This window comes from Rhipicephalus sanguineus, chromosome 5, assembly GCF_013339695.2.
Source record: "Rhipicephalus sanguineus isolate Rsan-2018 chromosome 5, BIME_Rsan_1.4, whole genome shotgun sequence".
Taxonomy (NCBI): domain Eukaryota; kingdom Metazoa; phylum Arthropoda; class Arachnida; order Ixodida; family Ixodidae; genus Rhipicephalus; species Rhipicephalus sanguineus.
The window spans coordinates 95,320,088-95,341,227 of NC_051180.1; positions in this window are offsets into that span (position 1 = coordinate 95,320,088).

Consider the following 21,140-nt stretch of genomic DNA (forward strand, 5'->3'; position numbering starts at 1 on the left):
GCCTTTTTCTTGTGTCTTCCTGGTGGCGGCAGGATGAGCAGCTGTGACTTTTGCGGTGAACACCGCAGGCCCGTGCCCGAGAGCGCGGACTCCACGGCTTCTACCGCTGCCTGCAGGCCCGCCTCGATGTCCCCGTCGCTCCCACCCGTGGCTCAGATGGTTACGTCGCCGGCGTAGAGGCAGTGTCGGATCCCCGGGCCCAGCGCCTCCAGACGCCTGGCCACCTCGATCATGACTATGTTGAACAGGAATGGGGAGATCACCGAGCCCTGAGGGGTCCTGACACTGCCCATCTCTCTTTCTTCAAGCTTCGTGCCTCCCACCTCCAATCGGGCCGTGCGGCCGGAGAGGAAGGCTCTGATGTAGTTATATGATCTTACACCTAGCCCCTGGCGGGACACCTGAGCCAGGATCGCCGAGTGTCGGACGTTGTCGAACGCACTCTGCAGGTCCAAGCCCAAGATCGCTCGGTTGTCGTTCTTCGGAATCCCGCCCGGGGGGTCAAGGACTTCTCTTTGGATCAGGAGCATGGCGTCTTGCGTTCCCAGCTTGGCCCGAAAGCCGAGCATTGAGTCCGGGTAGACGTTATGCGCCTCCAGGTAGCGGTTCCACCGTGTGTTGAGGACATGCTCCAGCATCTTGCCCATGCAAGACGTAAGCGAGATGGGACGCAGGCCCTCTATCCCCGGTGGCTTGTTTGGCTTTGGCAGCAGGATAGTCTTTGCTGTCTTCCAGGCATTGGGCAGCTTACCGTCGCGCCAGCAGTCGTTGTAGTAACGTGTCAGCGATGTGATGGCTGCGTCGCTCAGGTTGCGTAGTGCTTTGTTAGTAACTTTGTCGGGTCCGGCTGCCGACCGACAGTTCAGGTCCTGCGCGGCCTGCCTCACTTCCCATGTCTCTATGTCTCGGTCGAGGTGGGGGTTCGGCTGGCCAGCGTAGTCCGGGTGATCTTCGTTACTGGTGATGGGGAGGTAGCGCTCGTTAAGGCGCTTATACAACTCCTCTTCTCCCAGTTGGCGAGCTGTGGTGTGTAGTATTTGGGCCATGCGCGTACGTTGGTATTCGCAGCTCTTGGTCTCATCCATCAGTTGCCTGAGGAGTTTCCAGGTGCCGCCGCGGTGCAGTTGCCCATCAGCCTGGCTGCAGAGTGCAAACCACTGTTGCGAACAGAGCTGCCTGCTGTATCGCTCGATTTCTCGGCCTAGTTCGGCGATCTTCTTTCGTAGTTTCCTGTTGTGACGTTTCCGCCGCCAACGCTTCTGGAGCGAGCGCCTTGCCTCGAGGAGGTGGGCCAATCTCGGGTCCATGGTTTCGATGTCTTCGGGGGCCTCGATCTCTTCGGTTGCCCTTTCGGTTGCGGCCAGCAACTGCGCCGACCAATCGTCGATATCGTCTATATTGCCAAGTTCGGTGTTGCGGAACTTGCCCCAGTCGACAAGCTTGTGTGTCGTTGTTTTGCTTCGGTTCGGATTTCCGTTCAGGTGAGCCAGCGGCAGTTCGATTTCGATTATAAAGTTGATCGCTGCCCAGGTTGATTCCCGTGTTCTTCCACCTCGCGGTGCCACCGTCAGGCAACATCGCAAGGCCGTCACAAATCCGCCACCGGTCCCCATGCAACCTATTCATCCTCCGGAAACGCCTTTTGAGATAGTGGGACTTGACCACATGGGCCCGTTTCCACGTACGTCGCGCGGCAACAAGTTCCTCATCGTTGCCACGGACTATCGTTGCCACGGACGAAGTGGACCGAAATCAGGGCCGTCCCTAACTCTTCGACGCAGCACGTCCTCACGTTCATAAACGAGTGCATCGTTTTTCGACACAGTACACCACGCTTGCTCATCACCGACCGCGGCACGGCCTTCACGTCGCGTGCATTCAGAAACCTATTGAATAACCATGGAATTCAACATGCAGCGGCCACCCCTCAGCACCCACAAACAAACGGTCTGGTGGAACGTACAAACCGTACCATAAAGGACATACTGTCATCGTACGTGAATCCTAGTCATGACAACTGGGATGAATACGTTGCCGCAGCTGTCTTCGCCCTCAATACGTCACAGCAGGAAATCACACGGGAGTCAGCGTTCAAACTTGTCTATGGAAGGACGCCAAGGCTTCCGCAAGAGAGTTTTTTTTGGTTTGAACACAACGGCGCACCACCGTCCGGACGACACCAGTACTGCGGAGCTCCTTCGGAAGGCTCGCTTTAGAGCGCACCTGGCCATAGCGCATCACCAGGCGAAATTCCGCTCGCCTTCCCGTGAGAATAACACCGCTTTCAAACCGGGAGACCTAGTGCTGGTTAGACGCACCCAGCGTGCGCCACGGCGCTGCCAGAAGTTTCTTCACCGGTTTTCGGGCCCATTTCGGGTGGTGAAAGCACTAGGCCCTGTTACGTTCCGTTTGGAAGTTATTCCAGAACTGGGCACCAAAAGCCGAAACCGTGTTTTTCCCGCCCATGCAAGACAGTTGAAACTTTATGTGCCACGTGATTTTTGTATTCCCGCCTCTTCGTCTTCAAGCTCCGACTCTGGGGGAGAGGGGGTGGCGAATGTAGTGGATCAGACCAACGAAGTGACTGGCGCGTGAAGGGGAGTCTAGTGAAAGAGAACGAAAAGGATGGAGTTGTGTTGGACCATGTTTGTCTGAGTTGCTCTCGTACGTTACAATATTGTGCTTAGGGCTCACTCGAACTCAGACCCACCAAAACTTGTCTCAACCGAACTCACTCGGACTTAAACTCTCCAACATATTACTCACCCGGACTCACTCATACTCACGGCTCGAACTGCCGTCTCAGTAAGTCTGAGTCAGTCGACTGACTCATGCCGACCTATGCTCGGTGCTCTTGCGAAAGTAATTAAGAGCGGATACCCAACATAAACGAGTACTTGCCAACAGTGAGGCAACATTAGCGAACATGAGTTAGTGCTGGCATTACGCGTATAAATATGAGAGGTTTCACATCGCAGGCTTCAGGCAAACTCGGATACTTTGAACGTTCTAATTTTTTATGTCGTGTTGACTACAGGGTCGTATGATAATAGACACTTTTAGCTGAGCGTTTACGATCCGCTCCGGTCAGACCCGCATATGCTAGCGACCTACACACAAGCGCGTGGAAGGAACTGTAGTGCGCGTGCGCAGAACGATCGTGCGAGCAGCGGCTCGTAGAACGCATCTCTCGGTCCGCTTATGAAGCCAACTGACCGGAGCGTGAAGGTGCGTCCACTCGGTTTCGCCGTCGTTTTGCAGCCAAGCTGACCGCGTCTCGGCAAGACGCGCTCGTCAAAAATGCGAAATCTATGCAGTTCGCTGCACAGTCTCGGGACGCTACATCTGCACGGGGCTGAGCGTAAGCGACACTCAGCGAAAAGCACCTAATTATGATGTCCTACTTTATATAGGTAGACGTTTATTTCACCAATCATAGCTATGAAATTTTTATTTTTTATGGTTTCATTTTAAAACAATAGAGGTTGTTTCTTCTCCTAATTTTAGCTCAAAAATATTTTTTTCTGACAAAGCTTTAAAGAAAAGCGGTCCAATGAGAAGCATTTTGCGTTCAAAATTTTTTTTCTTACTAAAAAACGCGCGCGTTCATTAATTTTCAATGAAAGAGAGTCTCAAATAACAGCCAGTGAAATGAAGTAATAAAAAGAAGAGTCATCAGGCATGCTCGAAGACGCGACCCGCATCCGCGAGAGGGCCCCTTGATCGATGAAACCACTCGCAGGCTGGCTGCGAAGGCGGTGGCGATCGCCACGCCCACACGGTATGGACTCGTGTGGTCGTCGAACCTTTCGTCCACGTGTTCGCCGCAGCCTCGTCATTAAGCGCTTCTCCCGGCGTGCACCATAAGATGAATGACGAAAGGACGACGACGCACGTGATGACGGCGGTGACGGGAGAGAGAATTTGACCCACCGACGACGCGCTGGAAGCAACCGCGAGTACTCACGGAGTTCATTTTTATAGCGCAAGAAATGACGGGACAAAAATAGAGAAGCTACAAGACAGTCTTGTTTTGTAGCTTCTCTTTTTGTCCCGTCCTTTCGCGCTAGAAAATTGAACGTATAACAACTAGCCCGCATCTCGACGTTTCTACAGTACATTACTCACGGTGCTTGCACGAAGCCCGTCAGAGAGCAGCGAGCGAGTGCTTTTTCTGCCGAGAATCCATTAACATCGGTAACACGGCCACTTTTGATCAGGATCACGAGGCGAAAATGTTTGAGGCCCGTGTACTTAGATTTAGGTGCACGTTAAAGAACCCCAGGTGGTCCAAATTTCCGGAGCCCTCCACTACGGCGTCTCTCATAATCATATCGTGGTTTTGGGACGTTAAACCCCAGATATTATTATTATTATGATCAGGATCACGCTTGATCCGGATTGAATTTCGCTGTTGTCACTCGCTCCTTTTGCGCAAGCTGCAGAAAGGAGCCAATCATTATTGAGAAATTTGATCGCATCGTGATCGGTATCGATCGGGGTCAACACTGGTATCGCCCGTATAAGTTGACTTTCAGTGGTCGATTAGAAGGACTTGCAGCTGTTATGTTGTGGTCGTTTTCATGGTTGTATTGTTGGGTTTAAGGACATGACGTTTTCACCGAACGACTTTAATTTCGGACCTCTTAATACAGACAAACTGTCTCTTTTTAAACGCTGTCTGGATATGTGACAGCCGCCCTTGTGTCCTGGCGTTCTGTGAGCAGGACATTTTAGCTAATACGCAAATAGAAAACTAACACAATTAATTCACTGTGCCCTATCATATAGCGCCCCCTCTGTCTTTCCTTTAATTTTTCCTTTCTTTTTGTTTCCTACGTTCAGCATCAGGTTAAAGAGGACACTGCTGATACAATAAAAACTTTTGGTGTTCTACGTGCCAAAACCACGAAATGATCACGAGGAACGCCGTACTGTGGGACTCCGAATTAACCTTGTGATTCTTTAACGTGCGCCGAAATCTAAATGCACGGGTGATTTTGCACGTCGCGGCCGTTGAAATGCGGCCACCATGATCGAAGATCGAGCACGCGCCGTTGTGCTTAGTAGCAATGCACCTTAATCTATAGGCTATCATGGAGAAATGACCACTGAGGAACTGCTGAAAATTGCTTTCTTTTGAACGGCTGCTAGTAGCGTTGTGAGCATAACGAGTGAAGAGAAACGTTTAAGATTTATTTCAAATTCAGATTCAGCGGCCTTTCGAAGAGAATAACTTTACAGCAGTTCTCCTTCTTAAATGTATTTATTCATTGTTGTCCAATAATAAAACAAACAGAAAAGAAGGGGGTGAAAGAATGAAAACAGAAAAAAAAACAAAGGGGGGGGGGGTGCAGCCGAGGAGGTGTTCTCAAACGTCGGTTGTAAAGAACACGAGTGAGGAAATTGGACAGGACAAAAGTATTTAGTTTTTTTTCTCGTGCAATATTTTTTTTTTCAAAATCCAAGTTAAGGTTGGTTATTATTCAGCTGTCAATAACAGCGCACAACGCGACGCATTCTACGCTGACCAGGACGTCACCGGAAAACTGCTACTAGCTTTCTTTATGGTTGAATGTATCTGTCACTGCGACAAATCCATGAAAGCCTGCAGGCTTTCAAAAAAAATAGTATATATACATTTGCGTCGATAAAGAACGCTTGCGCCGTCAGAAGTTTTGAAAAGTCTTTTCTTGCTCTATCAGTGGACTTCCCGATGTTCCAAACGCAATCATCCTTGAAGAGTAGGCTTCTCCTTGCTTTGACATAACGCGAGGCGAAGCACGCTTTACAGGAAAAGACATTGGCCGTAGACAAGTACGGAACCCTAGAAGACAGTGAACGAAAACAAACGGTGCCGAGAAATAGACATGGTGTTCCAGTAAGAGTAAGCTGTCGCTTTCGTATGACATTAGTAAACATATAAAAGAAGCTTGGTCTACGAACAGCCAACGTACGCTACACATATACTCGCTTCAGCAGTGAACATTATTTATCGTACTTCACAAAATATCTGCCCACGTTCTATAGCAACCGAGCACAACAGAACCTCTAGTATATTGTAGAAAAAGTCAGAGCTTAATATAGCCTCCAAAAAAGCGTAGCCAAGAAAATTATTTGTAAGAGGTGTCGCACCTTAAACGCATTCCCGTTTGCGTTTGAATGCATAGGTAGACGACCAGTGTCCGCTGCGTAAGAAGACTACAGCAACACAGCCGTCAAATCTTTCTTTTTTTAATTCTCAGTGCTAGGAATGAAGTACTACTATTCAGAGAACGCGAAACTTTTGCCGGAGCATAACCAGAGGTTGGTTAAAGCTGTCCTGTAAGTACTTCGCCCTTTCGGATAACAGCCACCCGGTAGCCGGGCTAATCAGCTTCCCCGAAATATACAAAGAACTAATATCCCCAAAACGCTAACTTAAAAAAAAAGGGGGAAGGCGAGAAGTATAGAGAACAGTTACAACAAGAAATAAGAGTATAGATGAAACGAGTCTGTGTTGCTCCGAGCAACTTATGCTGCATCGATCGCCTTGGGCGTCTCTTACTTTGTAGATAAATAACGAGCAGCCACTCCGAGCGGAATGAATAAGGTGTTGGTTACTGTATGTTTCCTCGTTCTCAAGTTCGTTTTGTTTTTGTACACTCTAGCAAAAGCAACAGTACTCCGCGAACGCAGGGCGTATGGGCTCGGTGACCTTGCTCCGAATGCACGGTTCTCTACGCCGGCAACGCCCTTTTTTTGGACCACCAGTGTCGTTACTGCGATGGACGTGCTCCGCTAGAACAACCACGGTGTTTTATGTTTTTTCTTTTCTTTATATTTCAGGTGAACCACGTCAGCGTGACCCACACGCCGACTAGATTCGTCCGTCCAAATCGGGCAGTTCCTGAAAGTGGAGTGTACGCGATCGCTCGCCCTCGCCTACCCTTTCTGTGTTTTGTTTCTGAGATTTGGGCACACGCGTATGGTTGGCGTTGCTATCGTCCCGACAAGAACTTGCCTCGCGTGTCGAGTGAGTGGTGCGCCCCCCATTTTTTAAACCAGCCGAACACGCTCCGGTCTAGACGCTCGACAAGCCTGTGATCTCACCGGACGTGTATGAATCACGCCCGGATGAAGCGGGTAGTGACGTCACGAAAGAGGATCTTCGTTTTCGAAATCACGCAATCTGGCGATTCGATCTTTCTCTTTTGTCTCTCCGAGAAAGAAAGCGGCCAGACGTCGTTTATCTCTTTCGTAATTTTACCTCACTGTTGCCAGCTCCCGAACAACAAGGACGGGGGGACTGTTGATTTCTGAGTACAGCGCTGTCATCTTCTCCTCACTATAAAAAAGATGATAAAAAGCTACCAATCTTATAGTTTAGCATTGTGTGTGGTGACGGGAGCAAAGAGTTGCGCGCGGGCGCGCGCGCGGTTTTGTGTGTGTGTGTGTGGTGTGTGTGTGTGTGTGTGTGTGTGTGTGTGTGTGTGTGTGTGTGTGTGTGTGTGTGTGTGTGTGGCAAGAGTAATAAGGAGGGGTCGTGTGACTGTGCGTGTGACACAGGCTTGATTGGCGAGTAACGCACGCGAAATGGTTGGTCGCAGCAACTCGTGCATTTCCTGCTTTCTTATTGATATATTTCTTTCGCTATCGTCAAACTCTCGAAGAAAGACAAACAACCTATAAATTTACATTTTACGTTGTTACGCTGCGGCCCTCGCTCTTACGCAACGATTGGTAAATCAAACAGCGAACGTTGTTTCAGTTCGCTCTTTCTTCCTTCTTAGGTTCTCCGTTCGTTATCTTAGTGGATGCGCGTTATTCGAAATCAGTTCGGAGCTCTGTACTGGAAGTGGTTTCCCCACACGTTTAGGTCACTCCATTGCCTCACCTTTTATCAAAGTTCACTATAGCATCCTGGTAGTTCACAATTGTTGATTAAGTTTATAAATCTGTGTAAGGACCAATGATATGACAGAAAAACGCTCAGCCTGGAAGCGTGACAAACTATGCAGAAACATATATCCAGCTAGATAGATCTGAAGAAAAAAAAAGAGAAGATAACTGAGAAAGAAAAAATTAAGAAAATGAATAAAAGGAAGAAAGAGAATATAATGAGAACGAAAGAATGAATTATATCAAGGCAAGAAGGGCAAGTAAAAAAGAAGAGCCAATCAAAGAAAGGATGAAGGAAATAAATAAAGAAAGAAATTAAAAGCCGGCGAGGCGCGACTGCGAAGCTGTTCATCACGCGCGTAGAGTCGGAATTCTGCTTCACGAGGTGCTGACGCAAGAAAGTGTCCCACCGTTTCGAAACTTTTCAAACAAGCCGCTGGCGCTAGCCATTTGGCCGAGACGTGACGAGCGGCGGTGGCCGCCGGAAGGCACGCAGCGACCAACGGCGCGTTCCCTGGCGTAACCGCCTCGGCGTCGCCGGCGGCGCGCTTGGCGTCACGACGGCCGGCCGCCATGGCCTGACTTGGCCCGGGCGTCGCCTCCCGCGAAAAAAGGCGCTGTTGCACGGAGGGTCACGTGATCGCGCCTCCTCTCCCCACGCCTCTTTCTCTCTCTCTCTCCCGCTTTCCCTCTCCTCCGGACGCGCTCTACAGTTCCCGCCGCTGGTTTTCCCTCCGTGAATGTTCTCTTCTTCTCTCAATACATTGTGGAGGGCCTCTTCTCTGTCAAGCCCGGGGCGCATGCGCGCCAACTCTCGCGAGGGGAAAAAAACCGGGAGCGAGGGAGAGGAATACGAGCCCGCGTTCTCCCCTTTTGGGGAACGAAATAACGAAACAAAGGGGTAGGAGAAGACAGCTCCCCTTTGAATGAGTAAAAAAAGAAAAGGAGTTAAAGAGAGGAAAAAGGAGTACATGGCTGTGGAAGTAATGAAGGCAACGGAAATTTCGGCAGCCATAAAAAAAGGAGGAGAAGGAAGAAGCGGGAGCGAAATGAGGGAACAGGAATGCGTGCGCCCTGCCGGAGGAGAGAGGGGTTCGCGAAGGAGAGAAAAGGGAAAGAGAGAAAGGAGGCCCGAATCATCGGGCGCACAGGAGGACCCAGTTCCTTACGGCCGAAGCCGGCGACGCTCCCTGGTGGCGTGCGAACGGGCGCGGGCCTCAAAGGAAGGAGCACGTGGCTACGAGCGGGTGTCCTCCTGGTGTCTTGTCACAGTCGAGCAGCGGTGTCGGTGCTGTGCTGGTGCTTGTGACCCGCGCTAGTGAGTGAACGCCGGTGGGTGTTCTTCTCTTCCCAGCATCGGTGAGGAAAAGAGTAGGTGTGCTGTGGTGAAACCATGCATGTAGGAGTGCCAAGGTGGTCTCTGCAACAGCGACGTTGCATCTAGCTGAAGAAGCGTTCAACAGGTGCCGCAGAGCAACAGCCGTCCGGTGGATTACGTGAAGCCGCATCTGAAAGGTGCTGCTACTCCGGATTCGTCCTGCGGTCATCGCGTGATACCAGTGACGAAGAAGAAAAGCTGTTTTTTGAGAAGTCGAAGTGCTCGGACTTCAGTCGTTGTTACCCAAGGTGCTAGCGTAGTTAAGTAGTCGGTGGTTAGGGAAGTGTTCTACGCGATGGGCTGCAACTTGGGGAAAGGTTCACAACCGGACGACTCTGAGGTCCGCGACAAGTCGAACGCGACGTCACCTCAGACGCCTCCTCCGGGCATGGTGGCCGACCGGATGGCGGACGGCGCCGCCATGGTCAACAAGGCTTGCAACGACGTGCAGCACGTGTACCGAGAAATAACTTCGGACAAGCAGCACGACCGGAAAGGTCTGTCTTGTACACGCCTGTTCGCTTTCTTTCGCAGCAATTTCGGGCAATAGTACTATCGCGTGCGCCAGTGAACTCCGGCATCTAATGGTACATTCGGGTGGTCGTTTGAGAGCGCTCTGACCGTGTTTGAAAGTGGTGAATTTAACAGCTGTAAAGCTCTAAAACAAGAACAAGCAGGTATGCAAGTCATATTCATTCTTCCCGATCATGAATTGGCACGCTTAATTTAGCAGTATTGCTTAGGTGCTCTTCTATATCAATTTTTCAGAGCCTCCGGAGCGCACTGAAACAACAATCCGAATGCACCACAACGTTTTCTCGTGGCCGCCAAACTTCTGCACGGTTTATTCGTTCCAGTATTCACGAAGTTTCATCGAAGATAGCACGCTAAGAAGTAGGGAACAAGTTAAGTAACAGCACACCGTTTAATTATTCGAACAAGCTACACCCGATGTTATAGACACAAACTCAGTTCTGAGACAGCTCCCTGAAAGCTGCATGAGCCAATACTACGGATGAAGGTTTAAAGATATAACATGATCATACCAGTTTAAAGACGCAACAAAATCCTTATTACAGCAACATAATTTTGCAGTAGTAGTTCCCTCTTCATGGAAATCCATGAGCCGTCTTGAGTGCGGGCCGCTCTTTTTACCAACGCAATCTTATATTAAAAGGCAGGAGCTGGGCGGTAGAACCTTCCTCTGTTTCAATGAGTAGAGTTAAGGAGTGGCCAATGTAGATTTTTCTTACACTCTATGACAATCGTGTGAGAGTTTTCCTCGCTTTTCCCTAGAATAGGCATAGTTCGGCGTACTGTGTCAGGAAGAGAAAATTGACCCTAGTCTCGCTTTTTAACTTTCGTCCCAAGTAGCGCAAATCCCAGGGCGGCCATAAAAAGAATATCCGCTTTATCTCGACCACTTAGAGCAAAGTCAAATAAAACATTTATGAAGTTGACTTTCACACTGAATGGCTTTTGCGGAAGGTCTCAAGAGAACTGCCTGCGCAACTCCATTACGGAAATTACGCCGTTTCGTGCGCACGTCTACGATTCAGTGGAAAAGAAAAATATTTGAAAAGAAATTTACGGGTTGCTGCGTCTGAGCTCCACCACCTAGTTTTCCGTTCTGCCGTTGTACCAACGCATTAGTCGAGGCTCTTGAACCTTTCGTTGTGTGCAGAAATGGAATTTGTAAATTCTTGTTGCTGCTCACTATGCCGTCTTCCGTGTTCTAATATTAAGCATGCTTACTTTACGAAAAGCTGTTATCGCTGTCAGGTATTCTTATCATTGTGTGATCACGTGCACTGCGAACTTCTAAAAGACGGCTCCAACGAAAGCTTCCACTGGCCGGACGGAGCCAGCGCAATCATCTGGAGAGTTCCTCGAAAGAAGTTCTGATCGCCCTGTTTCGATAAGCTGTGACATAAACGCGAGAAAGTTCTGTAAAATTCTGAATGCAGCATGCATCGTCTCTACACCAAACTTTTAACGAACCTCGTTTTATAGCTTGACTGTATAAACAGTGCAAAAGGTACAACGTACAACTACAATTCAAACCAAAGAGTTAATTAGAACAAATTTCGTGTCTTACATTTTGGCGCACGTGAGTTAATTCGGGCCTACAGCAGGTACTAGATGTGTATAGTACCTGCTTTAATTGACTTTACAATATAAAAAAATGTTTTTAATCTTTCAACCGCGACTGCACCAAACTGAAGTGAGCCTTGGTAATAAGACGCAATAACTGAAATAATTTAATGCCAGACTACGCGTTCGATAATTTAAAGCACTTGCAAGACAGATGTACCCAATAGGGTCTGCAGAGCATCCAGCCCGTCTAAAAACTGGCTAAGCTCCACGTCTCTTCCTCCGTTCTTCCTCCAATATGATCTCATGAAACTGCGCCTGCATTTAGTCAATGGCAAGAAGTCACACGGTTCATCTTATGCATTTGCCCAACACGGTTGGAAGGCGAAAGCCTTCTTCTTTTTCTTCTCAGTCGATTGTACTGATCCCGCTCAAAAGCTTTCCACACCCAACGTGGTTTTGCATTGCCTCCTGGATTGGAGGAATAGGAAGATTTCTGCACCTTGCCTGATTTTGCATTGCCTCTGAGATCGGCCCATCTTTGACCAACCTTACGTTCTTATGTGACGTCACGCGATGTGACGTGATAATGACTTTATGGTGTCAGAAATTTGGGTGACATGTGAAGCCGTGATGACGTCGTAGGGTGATGTCATCACGTGATGACGATTTTTTGTTTCACTCGTGTTGACCTCCGCCGACACCGACGGTCCCTTTTCGCGTTTGATGAGGCATTCGAGGCTTTCGTATTAATAATAAACAGAGGGTCGAACGGGAGACGTCCCAGGAAGCCGAGAGTCCTTCTTTTGCTCCAGAAACACCTCTTGTTCGACCATATTGATCCCTTATATCCCCCACATTCTTCCGCACATCTCTCCTGTGTCGATCGCGGTGTTGTATTAAACCCGGAAGGCACACGTGTTGCGGGAAAGCCGCATAGGAAGGCTTCAGGGTGAAACGAGCGACGTGTATATCGATTGTGAAGATCCGCCCCGCAAAACACGAAGTAAACAAAGATGCGGAGTGCGAACCCAAATACACACAAGAAATCTAGAAAAACACGGAAGGCCGACTGTACTCTGCAGCAAAAAGAAGCAAAACAACGGGGAGCCAAAATGGTTTCGTTGTTTGAACAGCAGAGCCACTGCAAACGTTGCCCTTAGGCGGGCACGCGTACGCCTCTGAGTGCTCATGTCTTCGGGTCAGTCCCAGTTCGCTACCATATAGAATGCTGATACTTCCTGACCCCTGGTGCTAAGGAGGAGAAATACAAAAAAAGAAATAAACTGAAGTCTTCCGTACGCCTTTACATGAATCGAGTGGGAAAGACAAACACAGTAGCAGCGAGTTCAGTGACTTCGCTAAGCAGGTACACTGCAATGGACACCTTTGGGAAACGAAAGAAATGGCGGTCATATATACAGGAACGAATGTTTGCCGAAGCCCTAATGCTGGAAGTTCCGCTTCGCTTGAACGCCATTGCGCTCTGCGGACGGCTGTGTACTTACTCTGACACAGACAACGCAAAATGCAAAAACCAGGTTTGAATTTTCTTCTTTGCAAACACTTCCTTGATTAACTTATACAAGATTAAATTGAGACGGAGGTATAATATAAAAGCAACTCTAATCAACGTACAGGTGTCTTCTAATGTCTTCACGAAAATTAATAATACACGAGAGAGAGAGAGAGAGAGAGAGAGAGAGAGTGCGAATAAGAAAACAGTAACAAGTGCCTGGAGGCGACGAATCTTGCTCCGCAAATAGTTACATCCCACGCAAATTTCCGTGCACAAAAGCTCGTTGCACATTGACGCACAGCAAAAGAGGTTTCAGTGTACGACGGTGTAAAAAGAGCGAAAAACCAAACCTCTGTTTGCTAGGAGCCCACTTCGTCATTGTCATTTCCGTCGCCAAGTTATTCTCCGGCATTTTTTAAAGAAAACGCGACCACTGGAAAAGATTGTAAAATAACTCTGACAATGACTTCGGCCAGTCGCAACCCCTGGTTTGAGAATTTTACCTGATCAGTACAAAAAAAAAAGAAAAAAAGGAAAGCATGCAGCTTTTCGTAAAGCAAGGCGACATCTGAAGATGAATTTATTATTTCCTTTCCGGTGAGTCTAACAGAAAGTGCATTATGCATATACGTAGGAAAGGTATATATTTCACTTACAAAAATATACAACACATACATAGATATTAATGGTTTATTTTCCTTCAACTGCCGTGTACTTTTCATAGGTACAATTTATTGGCGAGACTTGCGTCGAAAGGCTTGCAACATGATTACTACGAGTTCTTTTCGGCTTTGAAGCGCGAATGATTTAAAACTTGCTCCATTATTTAACGTTATTTTCTCAGTGTTTTACGTATTTTAGCTCTGGCACCATCACACAAGGTGTACCGTTATGCTGAATTCAAATAGGGTGATGACGTTGAAGTAGGTTACTGGGTCCCTACCATTTTTCGAACAGGTGCGAATGTCTTGTTATGCGTTTCAAATTACATATAGGCAAATGTGCGCTCTTCCTTATGTGTAACACTTTCTATAGGCAGATAGCGTTTTACAGTCACTCATGCCACACTTCGGTGCCTAAGTTTGGTTGAAGTATTAAATATGTATACAGTCGAGACAGCAGCCGCCAAGCTGTAATTAAAGTCATCAACCATCGTTGTAATACCTTTGTCGAAGTTTGTATTTTTCCGCTTTGAAAGCAGAATTTTTTAAGTGAGTAGTAGTGATTGAAAACTGTTAAGGTTTCAAATTCTCGTTCTCGTAAACTTATTGACGCCTTGTTGATATCATGAAGAAAATGAATTCACTTCTCCATTCGTTGCTTTTTCACTTGGGTCTGGAACCACCCCTTCCATATATAAGTAAACAATCAATCAAAACGATTGTAATTTAACTTCTCGTCTTAGAGAACGTTCCGCATAGCGCTGTTTTACGCTTTACAGAGTGGTAAGCCGAAGGCTATTCAAGCTGACTAGCTTGGGTTTTCCCTTTTAGCTTTGCCACTTCGATCGTCCTTTTTTACGCATTGAATTTTTGAATAAACACTTAGAATAAAAGTTTGGAATAAACTTTTGAAGTGTCGGTAATAGGAGGAACGGCAACACATGTTCCCGTTGTTTATAAATCTCTCAAGCAGTTTCGTGACGTACTTGCAGTGCCGATAACAGAAATTAAACTCTGTAGAGAATTGACTTCGGCAAAAATTTCGCTGTGTAAATTTCATGAAAGTTCATTTTTCAGATTTCCTCATTCCTAACCACGAAATCAAACAACAAAAGAAGGAATGATATCACGAAAACAGTTGAATACCGAGAGGCACAGCCTAACGTATAACATTTTTGCTTCCATTTTCACTAACACTACAAATTAAGCGAAGTTACAGGGGGTATTCTAAAGTTCTTTTATTACTGCTCCCTTGTTAACGCAGCCTTTCTGAGGCAATGAGATAGACTGAGAAAAAGTTGTCGCCATGAGCTCGATAACGCTCGATATCTCGTCGATAACAATTATTTAGTGCGCAGTCGAATATACTGCAGGTTTAATGAGCGTGCGCTTCGTGTGTTCTTCATTAGACGCACGTGTTTTACATCGGCTGAAAACAGTAACCGCTGATCGCCGATAACGGTAAGAGGTGCGGCCTCGTTAGCTACGTTACGCGTACCACGGCTTTCGTAATCGTCCAGGGGTCGTTAGACTGTACGCTTAAAAATATCGAGCAACACCGCCTTTGCAAGCTGCGGTACACAGAATGAAATGCACGATAATGGGGGTAGATTTAAAAAAGAAACAAACGCGCTCTTCCATACAGCCAAATGCCTTTCTTGAAGAAAACACATTTTTGGGCGTTATTAACGTATGGAACGTTCTCCGTATACCTGTGATAACTGGAGTACTTTTTTATGATGTCACTCTTTCGTGTTATGTCGTGTTATCAGCAGCGTCCACCGATTCGAGGGTTTCTTTCTACGTAGCATTATTGTTCGCAGTTTTGTGGTTGATTTTGCAGCGTTGTGGTGTGTTTTAGATGCGAAGTATCTTAAGGCGGAGCTCAATCCGGTGGTGGTGGTGTGCGGCGTGACCACCCTTACTGCGCATGCGCATACCCTCTCCACAACCTCTCCTCCCCTCTCCACTTTCCCTCTCCCCTTTCCATCTCCCATTCTCCTCTCCACTTTCCCTCTCCCCTACCCCTCTCCACTTGCCCTCTCCCCTCCCCCTTTCCACTCTTCCTCTGAAACGCGGGCTAGACATGCCGAAATTCTCTCCTGCGCAACGCCGCGATGAGCTAGAGCGCATGCGCGTGCCCTCCCCTTCTCTCTCCTCTCCTACGCTGCCCCCCTCCCGCCCGCCTCTCGACCGCGTTCCCCGCTCGCCCTGTGAGAATTAACGGCCAGGCTAGATGGAAGATACGACGCGCGTAGCGTCCCTCTTCGCGTTCCACGACGCGAGGTCGGTAGCATGCCCAACGAACGCCAACGGAACGCGATCGTGCAAGTGCTCCGGCTTCGCATCGCCTCATGGCCCCCTTTAGCGGGAGATGGTGTAATTTTTACCTTTCGTGTGACAAGGAACCTGAATGTTGTATTTTGCCGGTATTTACGAGTAGAGGAGAAGCTGGAGTGCAATCTGTCCGCCAACATTTACTTCTATTATATCGACAAAGAGAAAACCGAAAACCAAATAAAACAATAAAACGGGGCCTCCATATTAGCTCTAGCTCTCCCTTTTTTGTTTAATATATGTAAAAAAAAGCTTTGCTGGAGCAGTGCGTGTTTCCGTAAGGTTTTTCAAGATCGTGAGTGATAAGCCAACTCGTTCAGTCTACGCACCAACTCACAAAGTGAATTTAATGTTTCACACGTCCGCCGCACTGATCTCGGTGCTGCAGCTGTGGTTTGTAGATAGAAACGCAGTAGAGGTGCTGCAGCGTCTCCAGTCGAAGTTTCTACAACGCACTCGCAAATTTGTCACATTGTTTTATAGCGAACCTGCATGTTACTAGGCCATCCCTAGCTCGGCGAACAGTAATCCTGCGAACACTAACTCTGCCAACAGAAAGCCCTTAGCAATCTTGTGCCACAGAAATTGGGCAAACCCCTGTGGTTTACTAAAAATGAAGAAGTTGTCGGCGGGAAAAATAGAACGTAAATGAATTCTGGCCAAATGGCTCCTCAAGATCGTGCAGGAAACGACAAGCGCACGCGGCAAAGCAGAAATAAATATATTAATTAACAAAATGATAGACAAGGGAATAAATAGATACATAAATAAATGCATTTTAAAATAAATAAACACACAAGCAGCTCGCTGTACTTTTGCCCCACGTAAATTGAGGTGGAGGTGCTTTAAAGGAACATAAATTCAAAAGGGAATTTCTGTACCTTTCATGAAAATTCTGCGTCACCTCTACGCCTTGTGCTGCACATCTTTGATGGTCTTAAGAGGGTAGAATGGTTCATGGATTCGTCGTTATGATTATGATTGATCCGATACTGTTTTAATGGTGCAAGGACCTCTACTGGCCATAGAATGGCCGGCACATTAGAGTAATGAGTTCACTATAGCGCGCGAGTCACGGATGCGCTACAAGGCCGTGGAAAGGACCTAAAAGCAGTCGCTGTGTAACAAAAGATGGAGAATTTTTTTTTCGAGGGGATCGTTTCTTTGTTAGAGACAAACAAATGAGGCCAACAGACAGTTCGGTCAAGGAAAGCTTAGGGGAACATTAACTGTTGCCTTTAACCTGTGGAGCAGTAATTAGGACGTATATTGAAATGAACGAAAGTGGACGAAAAATCAGCGTTTCGTTCGGTGGAATCCGAACCCACAACCTACGAATCGTTGTCGTATAACAGCGTAACATGCAGCTCCGTAATAAACGTACGGAGGGATGACGAATAAGGTGTGCAATATGAACGTAAAAGAATGTTGAAATGGTAATCTAAAACGTACAAAAGCTGAAATATGTAGCACTAAAGGCCCAGCTGGTAATTTGAGCGAAAAGGCCGGGAGGCGTATTCTCTGCTGCCGTAGCGGAGGCCTCCGATGTGGGGTCACCACTCTACGGGTCACCTGGGTATATAACGCGCTGTGCAGACACAACATTTAAAAAAAGGAGTTCCGAAAGAGGAGAGCTTCACCGAATCACTGGTGCCGACGGAGTAGGGAGACGTGAGTTTCCGAAGCGCAGCCACGGTGCAAAGCTGTTTGGCATGCTGACGGAGTAGGCAGTCTTCTCCGCAGTACCGCTGAGTGGAAAGGAGAAGTTTGCCCAACCGGCTTCCCGAAATTGGCGCGCGCTTCACCGCATTCCGATAGGGTCATTTGCAGCTCGATTAGACGAGCCGCGTTCGCTCCGGTCGGCGGTCAGAAAATGGGAAAATGGGAATGTCGTTTTGTCCATCTCCGAGATAAAATGCGAAAATGGGGGCCCATATTATCCTTCGCCGTTCCTCGCTGTCAGCTTAAAGATAAAGTTTTCAAGCTTCTCTTTCTTAATAAAATTAGAAAAATATCTTGCAGGGTTCTTTATGCATTCGCCTAAGACGACTCGAAGGCGAAAGTCATGTTCTTCTTCCTTATCTTCTCAACCGATTGTACTGAATCTCCTCCTTCCGAAAGCTTTCCGCGCTTAACTTGGTTTTGCACGGCCTTCAGTGCCGTAGGCATATGCAAGCTTTCAGCAGCTCACCTGGTTTTGCCCCGAATACGTGGTCGGCCCGCCTTTCAACAAGCGAAGATGTCGTGATGACGTCATCGTGTGACGCCACGGTATATGGTGTCATTATAACGTCATTGAAAAAGGATTTCCGAAAGCGACAAGTGACGTCATATTGTGACGTCATCACGTGATGATGATTTTTTTTTTGCATCGCTCGTGTTGACGCCGACACCGACGGTCAATTTTCGCGTTCGGTGAGGTATCTAAGGCTTTCGCTTTAAAAGGTGCGTGACCACCGTAAAAGAACTCGAGACAGAACAGAGAAGGACGTCACTCGCAACTGATCATGGAAGCATGTTACGATAACAAAAAAGAAAGAAATGCGTCTGAGTGGCACATCTGTTTGCTCTGCGCGGTGGCGAGTTTAATTTCCTTCAAGATTTTCTAGATTAGGCAATTTTTTTTTGTCATTCTCCTTATACAGTGTGTTTTGACAAGCGTGTGAGGCGATGTGCTTTGCGCATGGCTGCTATTATATCACTGGTTTTCTGAGAATAATGTTACGCGTCGTTTTGTATTTCAGTCAGCATGAATCAACAAGTCTTACAAGGAGTATTACTAAGTTATACACGTTTTTATTCGCGCTTTTACAACAAAATCACTAAGGAAACGCCAAAAACGCTTGTGTATTTAGGTGACATGGTGTGCGCGTGTTAACCTAACGTGGCTAAAATGAATCAGGAGCAACCTACTACGGCATGTCTCGTAATCATATCGTGGTTCTGACGTTGTAAAACTCGAAAACGTGTTATCACAAGTAGTTATCGTTTACGAGGAACACGTTCAAATAATGTTCATTAAACGAGTTGAACAAGGTACCGGAATGCAGCTTTAGAGGCGCGAACATGTGATTTACGCGTGCTTTTACAATAACGCGGTAATTGGCAACTGCTGTACACACGTGGATACATTAAATAACAAAAGGCATCAACCAAGTACTTTAATAGTTGCAAGAACTTCTTTTAATATATCCACCGCACCTTTTTTTTTTAAGAATGATTCCCGCATCGTTGACCTCAAGAGCACCAACCTTTAGGGCGAGTTCGTTTTGCACAGGACAACCCTAGAAAGCACACACAAACACGGACAGAAAGATGCGATGAAAACACAAGCACTTACTAGACTTTGACTCCACGCCGAACCTCGCAAGCGATTTTTCAACATAAAAAGTGATTACTTTACATAGACCTCTTGATAGATGTTCTCTGTTGCTTAAACGAGCCTCTTGCCCAAGTCAACATATTTCTGTCAAATGTTTGCTTCTATTCGCCGGCTGTTGACTGTAGTGCGAATCTCCCTTTAGGTGCAACACCTCTAGTTTGCTTACAACAGCACGAGTAATACCTACGGCTGTGAACACCAGAACACAAGCAAGGTTTTAGATTGGGCTAGTTGCTAATCCATCTTCAAAAAATAACGCAGGAGCGGACAAGTACAAGGAAAAATATCAGAACCATTTTGTTGGATGTGCAGACAAAGTCGTGTAGAGTGTTCCCCTTTCCTGCGGCCTCAAATATGTTGGTCAAACGGGCGATGCCTGAACATCAGGTTAAAAGAGCACAATTTGAAGGTGCAGAAAAGGAAAAATAATGACGGTTTTTTTTTTGCTCAGCACTGTGCTCAGTGCGGCCGCACTCATGTGTTTGACCAAACCGCGGTCCTGGCGAAACATGCGAGTGATCAGACAAAAGTGATCATTGAGGCCTCGATTATTATCAAGGGTAACTGTGTCGGCAAGGCCTCGGATGCCTTGACTCCAAGAGAACTGGCATATCTTGACGGCGTAAACTATAGTACACACCTCTGACTTGCTTTTGGTGGCTTTTTTGTGCTTTTGCATATCGTGTATTTGTCACGTCCGATAAGATCTTGCTGAACTTCTTGACGCTTGTTAACGCGGTAGTTTGTGTACGCTCACGTCATGTAGTATGCCGACTTATATGCATATGCGTTTTAGGGGCGAAGCTCCTTAAGGCGGCACCCGTTCGTCCCTCGTCGTGCTCGTAGTAGTGAGTAACAAGTCTTACCCTTTGACCTCCAAGGTGGTGCCGGTGGGAGATTTCTCCTGTGCGTTGTTGAACAATAAAAAATTCGCAGCGTGCGCGTTAACTAAAAGCCGAATTCTTCTGTCTCTGTAGAAGTGTAAGTGTTAGCTAAAAGCCGACTTCTTCTGTCTCTCATTCCCATTAGCAGCCATTGTTTACCTCCAAGGTAGTGCCTGGTGAGATTTCTCCTGTGCGTGATTAAACAATAAAATTTTGTTCAAAACGCCGTTGATTGATGAAATAAACCAACGAAACACGCCAGATGTTTTGTAAAAACAAAACGAAAGAACGCCAGATGTTTCTAAAGCAAAACGAAAAAGACGCCAGCTGCTTAACGAAAGACGCAAGGTGTTTTCTAAAGCAATGGTTTTCTAAACAATGAAAATTCACAGCGTACATGTAAAATTAAAGTGAGCTGCAAGTCGTCATAACTCATCGAACCTTTAGTATAAAGGCGCCCGATCTCACGTCGGTGATGATGTACTGGGCAGAATTCACGGAAGATTCACGGTTTACCGATGAACCTCCGCAGCTTCGCCCACTCATCATCATTCACTCCGTGGATATGCTGTGATTTTTTTCAATAAATCCTCAGTTGGAAGTAAAAAAAAACAGCGCTTGTCTTTGACCCTTTCTTTGCCCGTTGTCCACTCTTGCGCTGTTTTTTTTAAATACAAGGACACAAGACCTACCACGGGGCGAGAGGCATAGAACGAAAAAAAAGAAGGAAAGAAGAAATCACGGCAAAACAACGAAAAAAGATAGCATCGCGAACGAACATGTGCTGTCTAAACAGAAATATAATGCGCATTTTCACAACAAATATCGATAACAAGTACCAAGACTTTTTTAAATATCACCGAGAGAAGCTTGCACTGCGCAAAATTCTGCTTTTCTTGTGGAACTTACTGTCGGTAACCTTTCGAAAACTGTAGTGTACGTGTATGCTTTTTACAAAATCGCTTCGACAAAAGCAGTATAGAAAAAGAACGTGGCACTTATT